This window comes from Cydia strobilella, chromosome 18 (genome assembly GCF_947568885.1).
Source record: "Cydia strobilella chromosome 18, ilCydStro3.1, whole genome shotgun sequence".
Classification (NCBI taxonomy): domain Eukaryota; kingdom Metazoa; phylum Arthropoda; class Insecta; order Lepidoptera; family Tortricidae; genus Cydia; species Cydia strobilella.
In genome coordinates, this window is record NC_086058.1 from 12,565,828 (window position 1) to 12,582,464 (window position 16,637).

Below are 16,637 nucleotides of genomic sequence, written 5' to 3' on the forward strand. Positions count from 1 at the left end.
TCAGCTGCCACTCCGTTGGTAGGTTGAGAAATGGTAGCCACCGAAACACGTCACGGCACGGCAGTCATCGCCTTCCGTTTGATACTTTGTCAGGTGATAGTTTAGATGCTATTGTGAATTAAAAAATCGTCAGCCTTTTGTATCGCGGTGGAAAGAACGTCAGCTGGTCGCCTGAACATGTAAAAAATAAGCGCTTTACCTTTATATTATGATAGTAATACCATACTCATGAAACTTTGCTTGTAGTATTTCATCAGGGGTTTCAATAAACGGATTACGGATTACGCATACTTTGCGGACATAAGTGGTAAGGCCCGTATTTTTTGCATGCTTACAGCTGACGGTCTTTCCACCGCGATACAACAGGCTGACTATTTTTTTTAATTCATAATAGCATGTATCTATTATCTGACAAAGTATCAGCCGGTAGGCGATGACTGAAGATATATGCCCCTGGCCCGCGGTCTAAACATAATGTATAAGTACCTTTAGACTTAACAGTCAATATGCAGTGCCGAATCTTATAAGCCTTTTACCTCGTCTCTTCAGTAAAGTGCTCCTTTCTGGCAGTTATTTCGCGCCGAATATCCAGTAAGCCAGGGATACAGCGAGTCAGCGACAACACAGTAAGGCCGATTCTATAATATAAACTTTTGAGGATTTTGATATTATTTTGACACGACCTTGACCGTGAGCACCAATCAGCGGTAGCGGTTAACGCTGATTGGTGTTGAAGAAATGCAATCCGGATTCCAGAGTCGTCTCATAAGTCACAAGGCATTACGATCGCACTTTGGTGCATGTGAGATGCCCGATGAGCTGATGACAAGATTCAAGGTCGTATCAAAATAAGATCAAAACCTTATCAAATTGTTAAAGCAGAATCGGCATCAGGGATATGGCGGCTACACTACAGTATCAGCATTAATAGCCATAAAAGGAGATTTAAGGCCCTCTGTCCATTGTGCGCCGAAATTGATAAAAATACCAATATGTAGTGAGGGTGCGTGATAATAAAAAGATATTGAGCTGGGGTAATTGAGAGTGGAGGAATTTGAGGATTTAGATTAAAAAAAAGTTTGTTGCCTGGAGATAAAGACCGACCTGTTGACGGCAAATATTGTTTAGGTCTTGATACAATACAAAACAATATAAATACTCTTTATTGCACACCTCAATTAAAATAAAACAGAAACACAAGCAGAGGTAAACAACACGCGGTGTTATCGCTAAAAAGCGATCTCTTCCAGACAACCTTTGATATAAACTTTCACGATTTTTACTCATTATTATTCACAACGACGGGACTTAATCGCGTAAAATAAGTTTTAAATTTACCTCCGACGTTTCGAGGACGGCGTTGTCCCCGTGGTCTCGGAGAAGACTCTACTCGGAGGTAAACTTAAAACTTATTTTATGCGATAAGTGTGAATAATAACCTTTGATATATTTTGTCATTGACGTCATTTTCTCAATTATTCGAGGCAACTCCCTTTTGTGAAAAGAAGGAATTTGTTATTGTTAAAATAAATAAGTAGACTTTTAGAATTAGTTTTAGACAGCTCACTGTATAAAAGTTTAACTAATGTAAAGTCTGTGGGTATTATAACTAGGGAACAATGGATGACAGCAAGTGAAAGATTTTATATATTTAGAATTTGAGTTGACCGGGTGGTCTAATGGTCAGCAATGTAAGGACGTCGCGTGAGCTGAAGACGCCGCGCTGGTTCGATTCCGGCCTGGGTCATCGTATGGCTTGGTCACTTTTTCTTTTGTATGTTGACATCTATTTCAGTTTATAAGTAGTAATGCTTATTATTTTTATTATGTATGACTATTTATGATCTATTTAGGGGTGCTCAAAAATTAAATCATAACATTTTAATAAATATTTTTAGCCTACTTTCACACATAAGTAGGTTATTCAATGACGCAAAAATGGTGGGTATAATAAATTTTGGGATTTGCATAAGCACTTAAGTTTATAATCCCTTAAGTGGAATAAATTAACCTTTAAAGGGATAAAATACCCCTATTTTCCCCATAGATATTGATATAGGGCCGTGATTAATTAGGTACGAGTATGTTCTACGTGGGATGCTAGTTTGAAAATAAAACGTAGGCAACCCTAGCGTTGTGCCGGTGCGTGCGGTGCGGGGGGCGGTGCGTTGACAGGTCTGCTCACCTTTGTGTTTTTATGTAGGTATCAAAACGGTAGGTATTTGCGTTTTCTTTGAGAGATAAGTATCTGTTCGCAAGAAATTTTATATAATCTGTGACTAAACATCCCTTATCCTATTGTAAGTACAAAGTTTCAGAGCAATCTAGCTAGTCGTTTTAAAATGAGAGCGTAACCACAGCGTAACTACGTTTGTATGGAGAACAGAGCTTGCTGGGGACTAAAGGTCCTGTGTTGGGCGTTAAAATACGACCAGAGGGACACAATAAATTCCAATAAGCTGCTCATTTCTGTCCCCCACTTTTATTACATTATTAGGTTAAACAATAGGACGCCTGCGTTTGTGGTGGGGCAATAAAAACAATGGTTCGTGCGCCTTATTTTGGCAAACAAAGGAGGGAATCTCATTATACCCCGACTCTAGCTTAAAATACGACTGTACAGTTTGTAAATTTGAATTTCGCGCAATTCTACTGACAAAGTTGTTTGACAGACTATAGGTTGCGTTGTTTTAGCACAGAGTTCCTGAGATGGCCACTTCCTGTGTCCATCATCAAATCAGCTCGATGGTATTTCATTGCATTGTCACCCAACTTACATACCAGTGTTGGCCGAAACGTTAATGCAGTTAACTATTAACCAGTACAAATTGAACCGTAAACTGTAACCGTCCGTTACGGTTTACGGTTCAATTTGTACTGGTTAATGGTTAATTGCAATTAACGTTCGGCTAACACTGTTACATACTAAGTACAGTGGGTCTAATTTAGCTTACAAGAGAACATAATTATAAATACATTGCAAGTTAAATAAAAGCTTGTAATAAAATGTGGCAGTTGTGCATTAGTAGACCAGTTTTTCAATGGGTCATGTTGCACATTTTAAAATGAGTTTGCACTATGGAATGGGCTATGTGTACTGTCCGCGCGCCAATTCCGTGCATTCGGAGGTCGAGGAAGTGGGGGGGTGTGCGCCGCGGCCGAACGTACAAAATGACACTACTCTGTCATGACGCCCAACATTCCTAACATTCCTCAGCCGTGCACGGAATTCGCGCGCGGACAGTAAGTACATGCGTACACGCCATCGCTGGCACTACCTTTGATGTGTGGACGAAAAAACAACACCGTGGCCATCCCATCGCCGTCCCGCCGCGCCATAAGCCATCCGACACCACTACCCACTACCCTCTCTACACGCTGACCTATCTTAGTGGGCCAGCATGATGGCCTATCGTGTAGAGGAGCCAGTAAAGGGTCTGCAATCTGCATTTAGTAAGGGCAATAGAATGTTTGATTGCCGTAGCTGCACGGACGCAACTTGAATACAAAACTGCAGCCAGATTAAAGTTATTCGCGTAGAAGCAGTCGCTCTATTCGTTTCACTCGTTTGCACATTTTTGTAGAACTGGTTGCAAAAATTTCGAGACTGCCGAGTTGCGGAATAGTTATTTAGTTAGTAATTTTTCACCGCAGTAGTGAGAACATATTAAAGGTTAAAGTGTATTTCGAATTACAGAGAATAATACAGAAAAAAAAAACAATTTGTAATAGAAGTATGAAGTGGCAGTTCATGGCCTTCATTAAATTAAAAAGCTTCTTTGTTTCACTCCCTGGAGTGAGGAAAGTCGCATTTTCGTCAGTCCCTGCAGTGAGGAAAGTCGCACTTTGAGGTGAAAAATCTATTTATACAGGATGAAATTCCACAGCCATACTTTGCGTAGTGATTTTTAGTATAGGACATACTGGACAACTTTTATTGAACCAATGCAGAAAACGCCAAAAAAAATTTGGCTGTTTCATACATTCCGGCTGATGTGATGCCACTGATTTCTATGGGGCAGCATTGGTCCCATACCAAGCCAGCAGCCAGACCGAGCTAACTAGAATCGGACGAACTAACCGAGGTAGCTTCAAGTATGCATGGCATTTGCAATGGTTATGTCAAATTTCTATGAACAATGACGACAATAATGACACTCCCTCACTTTGTTATATTCAAGTCGGTGCAATATTATATTAGCTTAGACGGGACTCTAGTGCTCTGAATGACGAAAAGGGAGTGTGTTTGTTGAAAATGTGTTTATGAAAATTACAAAATAATGGTATCTAGCTGGATTACATTATTTCAGAATGTTGTCTGTTTGAGATGTTTAAAACCATTTTTCATTAGTGCTGCAACCTGCAACGTATTTGCTTGGTCCAAAAATTAACTAAATATTCTCATGACCATGACTAGATATATGTAAGTTGACTATCATACATCTAAAAGTACGAGTAACTATACCCAAAACTGCAAAAAAAATGTTATCTAAAAATAGTATAAAATTATATAAATTATTATATTTATTAATATTTATATTTATTTGTGTTGACAATAAATATTTCTGATTTAGTACATGACCCTATCATTATTGAACTTATTTATTTGTCTTCCATTTTCTTCTCTTCTTTGTTTGCCATGCCCTAACGGATGTCGGCGACCACCTTTGCCATCTCTCTCCTGTTCTTAGCCATTTCTGCCAGCATGGCTGCGTTATCGACGTTCGTCCATTTTTTTATGTTGTCAAGCCAGGTGACCCTCCTTCTTCCCCTTCCCCTCTTGCCATCATTTTTTCCTTCTAATATTAGTTGTAGTATATTATATTTGTCATTTCTGTATATGTGTCCAAAATATGATATTTTCCTCCATTCTACCTGACCAATAAACCGTTTAGTTAAATCCTTCTAAACTTTCGTTGCTCTAATTTACAACGGCGCCCGTTCAAATTAAACAGATAAATCTTATTAACTGTACTTGGCTAACTTGCTTGCTGAGATTAACTTTAGGCGAGAGTGAAATAAAATATAATATTGACATGAACGTGTAAAATAGTATTTTATACAATCGTGATATAATAGAGAGCTTTTCAGTCGAGTACCGTGTTTAAGCAAGGAAGCTTGCCGAGTTGCTTAAGTTAAGGTACGAGATTGAAAAGCTTGATTATAGCACTATTGTATACAATACTTTTTCTACGAGACAAAAAAAATATACTTTCAACTAGCAGAATCATATAATATCGGTAAACAAACCAAAAGTATACAGCTAAGATACGCAAGCTGCCGCAGCCCGCGATACCTTCATACTCGTACGCGCCCCGGCCGCCGGGCCCGGCGCCCCCGGCGGGTTGCTCAACGACACCTCCTCGTAACTCATGAGGCCCTGGTACCTGCTCCTTGCTAAATTCAATTTTAAGACAGTTTTTTTCTCGATTTTGGCCACCGTAAAGGACTAACAAGCAACGCTAAGCGGTTTTCGTAGGGTATGGATGTTGCTATATGAAGGGTGTCACATGCGCGTTTCTGACTTATGAAGCAATTGTTTCTACTACAACATAAAATAAAATGTTTTTTTAGCTAGTTTTTTTAGTGTAGCTGAGATAATTCGGAGGGCAAACTTACATTACATCCAGTAGCGCCTGGCAGACCGCGTGCTGGGCTGATGTGTGAAGATCCTCGGCCTTTTCGACAGCTGGCATATATCAGATAGGCACTGGGTTACGAAGGAGTCTTTGGTTGATTTTCACTTAAATTGCAGCGACAGAACTCGAAATATGAATTAGTTTAACCGGAGCGCGGCGCGGTGCGTGCGTTCGCTTTCAACGGCAGGAGAAGTTTTTTTTTTTCTTCACTAGGTGGCGCGTATGTCGATACCGCGCCGGAAAGCAGGGCTTTGGGACAAATGCAGTTGCCAACACAAAAATATCTTGCTAACATACATGAAAATTATATTCTTTCCTACTTGTGTTGCTTTGTATGTAAGAAAAAATACCTATTTAAATATGCATAGAAATTAATTATTACTTATCTGTTCCTCGCCGGAACATGCCGCTCACCTTAAAAGCACGTAGTGACTTTTAAAAGAACATGCGAAAGTTTAGCAAGATAAGAAACTTATACCTAACTTAAATGCTAACATTAAGAGTCGTAACGAATGTACGAATTATTCTAAGGGCAAGGGACAGACCTTAACTACGGGTCGTTTGAACAATGTGTTCCCACTTTTTAAAGTTACGACGCGAATAACTTGATCAGTGCCCGGATGGACAGCATGAACGCGCGCGAGTTTCCACTGTAACGGCGGCAAGTGGTCATCGCATACCACAACAACAATGCCTTCACGGATGGCGGGACCGCGATCTTGAAGCCACTTTGTACTCTGTTGCAGTTGATGGAGATATTCACGGCTCCATCTACGCCAGAAATGCTGGACAGCTTGTTGTACCCAGCGCCAACGCGTAAGACGATTAGGGTTGTCGTCGATCAAAGAAACGTCCGGTAGGGCCGTTAAGGGCTCTCCGATTAAGAAATGGGCCGGCGTAAGGGGCAACGGATCAGAAGAGTCCGAACTTAACACGCAGAGCGGACGACTGTTAAGTACCGCTTCAATTTGACAGGTCATAGTCTGAAAAGAGTCATACGTTTGCGCTTGTGTACCTATTACGCGATGTAAATGGGTTTTGAAACTCTTAACAGCCGCTTCGAATAGTCCACCGAAATGGCTAGCATACGGTGGCTGAAAATGCCAAGTTAATCCTTGTTTTAAGGTTTGTTGGTTGAGAACGCTCATGACCGAATCGTTACGTAAGAACGCGTATAATTCTTTAAGGTAATTATTACAACCAACAAAGTTACGTCCGCAATCGGTATATATATCTGTACAATATCCTCGACGGGACGTGAAACGTCGCAACGCGGCTAAAAAACCTTCAGTAGAAAGTTCAGAAACTACCTCGAGATGTACAGCCTTAACGCTCATACATACGAAAACCGCAACATAACATTTTATTATTTTTGCATTACGAACTTTATTAGCGCGAACGTAGAATGGCCCGCAAAAATCGCACGAAGTTTTACTAAATACGCGCGCGGGGCGCAAGCGAACCGAAGGTAGCATGCCCATACGAGGCTGGATGCGAGTGGGCCGTGCGCGGAAACATGGTATACAACGATGCACGCGCAGACGCACAATATCGCGACCCGAAATAATCCAATATCGCTGTAAAAGCGAGTTTTGCACGCACTGCGGACCGGCGTGCAATTCGTTTATATGAGCATCGTCAATAATAAGATTTGTAAGATGATGTCGTTTAGGTGAAATCAATTGATGTTTTGACTCATAAGGTAAAAACGATTTATGAATACGTCCGCCGACGCGTAATAATCCCTCACTATCTAGAATAGGTGCGAGACGCCGCAAACGTAAAGAAGGGGATTTATTTGACGAAATATTTTTAATGTCGTCATCGAACATTTGTTGTTGCGTAATGAATATAAGTCGTTTTAATGCAAAGTGGTACTCTGGTACGGTGACGTACTCAGGGAACGTTTGTATATGTTTTCTACATTTTTTATAGAAACGAAATATTAATGCCGTGACGCGAACTAATTTACCTAGCGACGAAAATCGCGTGATAAGGGTATCGTCCGGGGAAGTAGGCAGTGTGGACACACATGCGCAATGAACATTTGTTGATTCAATTTTATTACGTTTTTCCTCCGTTGTGTTTATTACCGGTTTTTGTATAGGCCAGGAGTCGTGACTTAGTTGGAGCCATGTAGGACCATGGAACCACAAGTCATTTTGTACGAGTGCGGCGGGCAGCAGACCGCGCGACGCCGGGTCAGCGCTGTTGGCAGGTGACGGGACGTGACGCCAGCAGCTCGCCGGGACACGGGACAAAATCTCACTGGTGCGGTTAGAGACAAACGTTTTCCATTCGTGCGGGGGTGACTTAAGCCACGCGAGCGCGACGGAACTATCTGACCACGCGTAAACTTGGTCGGGGCGAATGCGATCACCGTAAATACGTATTACTCGTTCTATCAATTTTGACAGGATCACGCATCCCATTAATTCCATTTTCGGGATAGTAAGGCGAAGCCGAAGTGGAGCTACGCGGGTCCGAGCTATAACTAAATAAGTTTGAACCTTGCCGGTATTGTCCGTAAGACGTATATAAACACATGCGGCATACGCAATTTGACTTGCATCTGCAAATCCGTGAATTTCGATTGAATCGAAGTCGTCAGTATTAAAAATATGACGCGGAAATGAAATTTGAGATAAGAGCGGGAGCTCGCGAACAAAACTCGTCCATGAGTTAACTATATCGATAGGGATTTCTGAGTCCCACGGAACCTTTGCTAACCATAGCAATTGAATTAAATGTTTGGCAAACAATGTTACCGGAGATAATAACCCGAGGGGGTCGTAAATTTTTGCAATTTCAGATAGGATTGCCCGCTTCGTACTGGCCTGAGAAGTACTCTGTACTTTGAAACTAAATGAGTCTGATCCCGGATTCCATTGAAGTCCAAGGACTTTGACCCCTTTATCATTTTCCATTTCGGCAAAATGAACATTTTCGCGCCGCTCACCATGAGAATCTGGGGATCGCGTAGCAGCGAGAATAGCGGGCGAGTTACTTTGCCATTTACGTAATTCGAACCCGGCCGTGGCACAAATACCTATCAGCTCCTGCTGCAGAGCGAGGGCCTCGGCTGTGGTATCTGCACCGGTTACCACATCGTCGACAAAGACGTCATTTAGTAAGACTGGTGAGGCGTGCGGGAAACGCTCAGCTTCGTCGTCAGCCAGCTGTTTTATTGTGCGTAATGCGAGATAAGGGGAACTACTTACACCGAATGTAACGGTACGAAGCCTATAATCGCGCAGAGGTTCCTCGGGCGATTGGCGCCAAAGGATGCGCTGAAAGTCCCTATCACTTTCACGCACAAGAATATTACGATACATCTGTTTGATGTCGGAACAAAATGCAATGTTATGCACTCGAAATTTTAGAAGAACGTCAACGATGTCTAAGTGTAACTTAGGACCCGTTAACAAAGTGTCGTTCAAGGAGTGTCCACTTGTCGTGCGACACCCCGCGTCGTAAACTACGCGCGTGCGGGTAGTTTCGGAAATTTTTGACACAGAATGGTGGGGTATGTAGTAACTCGCGCCAGCGGGGGGGTTATCGTCCGCGAGCTCCATGTGGTTAAGATCCACGTACTCTTGGAGGCAAGCGTGATAATCCGCCTTCAACTGGGGGTTACGTTCTAGACGGTATTCCAATTTATGGAATCGTGCTAAAGCAATTTGCCGAGACTCACCGAGCGGCGGTGCATCGGGCTTGAATGGCAGAGCGACAACGTATCGCCCTGTTTCATCGCGCGTATGCGTCTTTTGAAAAAAGGATTCGCATAGCTTTTCTTCGGGAGTGTAACTCCGCATCTCTGGTACTGACTCCAGCTCCCAAAACTTCTGAAGGTTGTCGTTGTCGAACGACGTAAAACAAGTATGGCGTGGAGTCGAAACATTGGAAGTAAAGTTCACTTTACCTCCTAGCAAATAACCAAACACACTATTTATTGCGGTGGGCGTTCCAGGTTGACCCCTGACAATGCCATCGCGAACAATATCCATGAAAATGTCCTCGCCGAGTATCATATCAACCGGCTGAGGTTTATGAAATTCAGGGTCGGCTAAATCGAGTCCCTGCAAATGAGGCCAATCAGCGAGAGGTGCTAGTGGTACACTAGGCATTTGGCGGGTTAACTTCGCCAGAATAGACGCCTCTAATGGAATAATAGGATTTTGTTTGCCCTTAGGCGAAATTGAGCACACAAAGGTACCCCTAGGTTTCAGCGGCAAGTCGCTGATACCGAGCAGCGGCTCGCTAACATGTTGCCGCGGCAAATTAAGGCGTTGCATACACGATTCTGTAATCAGAGCTGCTTGTGAACCCCCATCTATCATACAGCGAATAGTAGCAATTTTATTGCCTTCGTAATAAAGGTCAACCAATGCTGTTGACAATAGAACCGTGCTAGGCAGCTTACCTAAAATGCCTAAACTCTGAGGTGCGTTTACGCCGTGGACTGCGGACAGTGCGGACGGGCTGCTCGTGCCAGGCTGCTCCGTAAGAGCGAGCGAAACAGCAACGAAATCCGCAGCTTCGTTGATAGGCGATCGCGGAATGTTTGATTCTAAATGAATCAACGTATGGTGTCGTTTATTACACTTACGACACTTAAAACTTGATCTACAATTCCTTAAGTCGTGCCCGGGGCATAAACAATTGTAACATACATTATTTGTTTGAACAAATGCAAATCTATCTTTAACTGATAAATCCAAAAACTGCAAACATTTACTAAGAGTGTGCATTCCTTTACACTTCAAGCAAGATCGAACCTTATTTGTATCGTCGTAAGGTCGACTTTGGGCTGACGCCGTACTAGTAGCAAACACATGTTTATTATGGCTTGATTGACTTGAATTTAAATTTGTGTTATTTTTACCACTTAAGGAATTGTTTCGAGTGGACTGTGTATTAGAAACTGAAATCATCTGTTCCGCCGAAAGTTCGCGTTCGAGGAAAGTAATTAGGCTTTGAACTTTAGGTATTTCACTCGGGTTGGTTAAAGAACGTTCATATTCTTTTCGCGTATTGACGGGAATCTTACGTAATAATAAATTTAACAGAACGAAGTCCCATTCTTTAACCGGAAAGTCCATTACTTCCAACGCCTTTATGTTTTCCTGATAAACATTTAGTAAATTGCGGATAGCAACAGCTGACCGCGCGGAACAAATATCTATATCGAGCAACTTATCCAGATGTTGTGATGCAATAATGCGTTTATTGTCATAACGGGATTTTAGAATATCGAGCGCAATTGAATAATTACTTTCCGTTATGGGAATTGATTTAATCAGGTTATGTGGCTCGTTTTTGACTGAAAGTAACAAATACCTAAACTTCTCCGCATCCGTGTAGGCATTGTTATTGTGTACCAGCGATTGAAATAAATCGAAAAAGGCAGGCCAACCAGTCGGTTCGCCGTGATATTCGGGAAGCGATAGTTTAGGTAAATTTCGATAATCGTTTCTAAGCGTTTCGTTGGGGGTCAGCGCCCGACTAGCGCGACGCCTTTCCACGTCTACCTCCTTTAGGTTATTTAAATGGATAACTATCGCGTAATACAAGTCATTAAAATCGTTACGAATCTTAATATTAGCTTCTTTGTTGAAACTTTGCAATTTAATTAACGCTTTTTCGATTTTAGTTTGAATCTTAGTAAATTTTCGCTGATGCACAGTTAAATCTGTGGTTCTTGAACGAAATTGATCTGTATTTGTCGCTGCGAATTGTAATGTTCTCTTTAATTCGTCGAGAATTAAATCTCGTTCGAATATGTCTTGTGTAATACACGATGTGTCGGCTTCAGTAAGGCCTTCTGTAGGGTTAGGAACCATTTTGCGAAGCAAAGATGGCGGAAATGACAATACTAAATTGAACTACAAACGTGTCTTAACGAAAAACTGGGTACGTAATACCGCAAAATACAAGAGCAACACAAACAGAGAAAGAAATATCCGGCTCGAACGGATCAAAAAACTATGTAGCTGAGATAATTCGGAGGGCAAACTTACATTACATCCAGTAGCGCCTGGCAGACCGCGTGCTGGGCTGATGTGTGAAGATCCTCGGCCTTTTCGACAGCTGGCATATATCAGATAGGCACTGGGTTACGAAGGAGTCTTTGGTTGATTTTCACTTAAATTGCAGCGACAGAACTCGAAATATGAATTAGTTTAACCGGAGCGCGGCGCGGTGCGTGCGTTCGCTTTCAACGGCAGGAGAAGTTTTTTTTTTTCTTCACTAGGTGGCGCGTATGTCGATACCGCGCCGGAAAGCAGGGCTTTGGGACAAATGCAGTTGCCAACACAAAAATATCTTGCTAACATACATGAAAATTATATTCTTTCCTACTTGTGTTGCTTTGTATGTAAGAAAAAATACCTATTTAAATATGCATAGAAATTAATTATTACTTATCTGTTCCTCGCCGGAACACAAACATGCAATGAAATATCGTCCTTATGTGCGTCAAAAGTGTCAAAACAGTCATTATATAATCTGTGACTAATCTGTATAGCCCGCTCCATACTACGCGGCGCGAAGCCGCGAACGGCGAGTGAGGAGTCGATTTCTCTGATTAGCGAATGCTCGTGCGTATGGGGCCTAAGTCACCAGTGGCCATAGACAATATTTAAAATCCTCTGCATTTATAGTTTGTCAAAGGACTGTCTCATTTCAAACATAGACAGAGAATCATAATATCTTTGTCTTACACTAGTACCAGCTAGACATGCGAGCCGGGTGCGAAACAGTCGGCGGCGGCGCGCCGGCAAAATTTTCGCGGCGGCGGCGTCTAGCCGGCGGCTCGTTTTTGATTTCTACCCTAATCTAACTTTTAGGCTGAAATCAAGCCATACTAACAGTTTAGACAATCTGACTATGATAAAGAATATTCGAATGATGTTGATGACTTAACGATTGATCATTGTTGTAAAAATAAAAGAATACATGAATCAATTATACGTTTTTAAATTATTTAGTCGTCTGCGTCTGCACACACTGCAGCAGTCTTTGCACACACGATAATTATCGTGGATAAATATAATTTTATTGACACGCTGGGGCATCAGGCGTGATCTTTTTGCCGTGAGCACTAGTCCCGCAACAGAAAATACCCGCTCTCTCGGTGAGCTTGTGGCAGGGACACAAAGCATCGCTCTAGCCAAAGTTGACAGCAACGGAAAAGAGGTTGTTCTTTTTTATTTTCAAAAAGATAGCAGGTCGACATCATCAAGTTCAGTGGGACCGTCAGCTGCTAGATATTTCCACGTTTCTTAATCAATTGCAGATGACACTAAATTATTTGGCAACCCATTGCTTGACTATGACTTGCTACAAGACGACCTGAACAAAGTATGGAACTGGTCTAAAGAATGGCTCATAAATCTGAATTCTACAAAATGTACTGTTCTGCACATAGGTAAAAACAACCCTCATTACACATATAATATGGACAACACTCCCTTAAAAGCTGTCAAGGTACAAATCGATCTGGGTGTCAAAATCACTGAGGACTTGAAATGGGAAGAACATATAACTGCAATCGTGAAGAAAGCAAAGAGCCTTATCTACCTCATAAGAAAAGCTTTTGGGAATCTGACGCCGGATATGATGCTCAAAATTCACAAAACCTATGTTAGGCCTATATTGGAGTACGCATTTCAAGTATGGAGCCCTTATTTTATCAAGGATATTGAGATGTTGGAGAAAGTTCAACGTAGTTTCACCAAGATACCGAAGAAACTCAAAAACATGTCCTATGAAGAAAGACTACAATTCTTAAAGCTCACAACCTTGAAGGAGCGCAGAGAACGCGGAGATCTGATTGAGACATACAAAATACTAACCCAACACTACGACCTTAAAGATTTCCATAAGATGCTAGAACGCAATAGTAACAACCGTCTGAGAGGTCATCAGTATAAGCTGGTGTCTCACAGGTCCTACAATAATCCTCATAGACACTTCTTTAGCAACAGAGTGGTCAACGCTTGGAACAAACTCCCAGGGGATGTAGTAGCGGCCCAAAGTGTCAATGAGTTTAAGAATAAATTAGATAAGCACAAAGCAAATTCTACTCAACACTGAGAACTTGCTTTATGACTCTGGATACAGGCATTATCAGTTGTTTAAACTGCCTGCCTGCATTACAAATAATAATAATAATTGCATCTTCGTTTTGAAAGCCAATACTGTTGTAAGAGCAATGCTTCTTGGCTAACTTTAACAACAGCTGAGAAGAGCTTGTGTCCTTTGTTTTACGGACAGGGACAGTACTAGTGCTAGGAACTACTGCTTGAGTAGTCTCGCTGTCACTGGTTTCCACAATATCCTTAAAATACCCAGCCAGAAATGATGCACGAGTCATATTATGCTTTTCAAGATACACATCTATCTCCGTCAGTCCCATGAACCCGTAGTCTAGCAGAGCTGTTGCTATGGTTGCTTTTGTTGTAGGGAACCTCTTGTCAACTTGCTTCATCATATTGCTTTTCAAGGACAGCATTATGATAAAGGTTTCGTCTTCTGGGATAGAATTCAACACATCCTTTATTTCGGACTTGAAAACCAATGCCACATTCAAGGTGCAAGCTTTCTGGGATTGCAGCAGTGGATCATGCTCTTGAGCATTTCAAGTACGCTATGCCAACGTGTTGGTGTTGCTAATTTAATACTTGGAACGTGATCCAAGTTTAATTGGATTGGATTATCCAACCCGCCAACCCGATGCTGTCCATCGTTTTGGGTAAATAAATCCTGTTCCTGTTCTTCATCAGAAATAGGGTCATTTTTATCATCTTCGAAAGTGCGCGCTGGCTTTTCAAGTAAACGAAAGTATTGCACTTGGGAATCGGCTTCTTTTTCTAAATCTGGTAAACGGTACCGTACGGCTTTTAAATTTTTTTGCGCTGGCCAATCGCGGGTGAGCTTGATAATGCTGTCGCGGCGCGAATTTCGAAAAGGCCGGCGGCGGCGGCGGCGCGCCACCTCTTCATGGCGGCGGCTAGCCAGCGCGGCTCGCATATCTGGTACCAGCACCCAAATGAAAAGGATTAGTATAGTATTTTTTTTTGTTCTTATTTACTGACAATTTGGTTTGACCAACTATATCAGGTTGTGTATAATAACCCTAATAACGTCTATTCGAACACTACACACGCGAAATACGCACGACTTCCGTAAAAAAACATAACATTATGTAGGGATTGGAGGGAAAATTAAAAAACTTTTGTCAAGTAGCTGGATTTTATATTTGTGATTGATATTTATAAATAAAATTTCAATGTGAGTTCCGATGATAATAGCGACGAAGAAATTAATTGTACTCCGTCGCAATTGAGGGCGGAGGCAGAATTAGCAATTAATAACTTGTTGCCGCCAAAGTCAAGGGGAAATTTGTATTTTTTTGAGTGGTGTATTTCTTTATTTCATTGCATATGTTTGAGAAAAGCACTATACATGCCCTATACTATGTTAAATAGTTTACTTTTTTTAAATATTAATTTGTAAATTCTGTAAGTTTGTCTATCTGACCTGGCTATAGTTTTCCACTCATCTACTCGAAGGTTAGCTGGAAGAAGATAAGTTTGCCTTTGTACTTCCATTACTGACATAGACATAGACATAAACATAATTTATTGGTAATAAGGTATTACAGGTCACAATTTTTTGTTACTTATTTCTACACATCTTACATCTTACTGTAATTTATTTTTGTAAACCTGTGTTGTGTACAATAAAGTGATTACTACTACTACATGCCTGGCCGTGAAAAGGGCTTGCCGCCTTCGTATCACTATCACTATCTATACCTACTCAGCCGGCAAGCACTTCTTTCCCGGCGCCTGCAGTAATGTACTATTGTTGGCCAACCAATCACAAAGCAGATGCGATGCAGCAGCGTGTTTAAGTAGGCTAATTTGCATTGAATCGAGTCTCCTTAAACAAGAAATATTTTATCGAAATGTACCTATGAAGTTTTATTTTCAAAAAAATTATAATTGACTAAACCGTATCGATACAATTCTTATGCTTGAGTCGGAAGTGCCATAGACTATCCAACGTTGAAAAGAGTAAGGTTGTAGTGTTGCATATGAAGTTGTAATATACAGTCGACGAGTAGAAAATAGTACATTGTGATACAAGACAAGTGTGCTAAGTTGGTCATTACACACGAGGCGAACTGAATGCATTGATACCCATATCTATCCATATTCACCCATATCTGAGATGAAATGAGCGAAAATCGATTTCTAGAAGACTTTTCGAAAAAAGGCCAGGCCACTAATTGTCAAATTTCCTAACACGCCATCAAACGACTTTAGGGTTGTTTTATCTTTACGGGCAAGGGTTTTAGTTTAAGTGGTAGTAAAAAGTTTTGTGTCTTTGGAAGTTCACATATAAACATCTTAGATCGTTGTAGAGTTTACGAGATAAGAGTAGGGAGGATTTAAATAAAAGTGGACCAAAAATGGATGACATCTATAGTTAATTAGGTAGGTAATAGTAAAGTAAGTACATAAAAAATATAGATATTCTACTACTAAACATACCTATACTTGCTTATAACAAAGAAGAAATGGATAGGTAGGTAGGTAGAGTCAGGCCAAGCTAACTCTAAACGCACTTTGTCGTGACCGAGTGTTAAACTAAACGTTAAATTCCTGTGTGCGTATCTCAGTGCTAGTCCCACACTTTATGTGTGCTTATACAAATGACTTTATACTTAAAATACCTACCCACGCACACACACAGCCACAGGATTCAGTATTAATTATAATTTCAAATTAATTGTAAATAATAATTTTAATTGCAAGAATGCGCAATAATTATTGGCATATTTCAAACCCGTCCTTCGCATCGCATGTGCCTGCCACGTTATGAATGCCTACCAGTAGTTATTATCTCAAGCGTATTACAGTCCATTTTCGTCTGGTTGATAATAAATAAAGTTGATGCTTGCCAAAGATGCGTTCGATAAGCGAAATA

The 16,637-nt window shown here is 41.2% G+C and overlaps 1 protein-coding gene across 1 annotated transcript in view; it reads right to left on the reverse strand.

Moving 5' to 3' along the window:
* The window catches only part of LOC134749553 (transient receptor potential cation channel trpm), a 308,269-nt gene that overhangs the window by 86,639 nt on the left and 204,993 nt on the right, over positions 1 to 16,637 (reverse strand). The window lies entirely within an intron of this gene.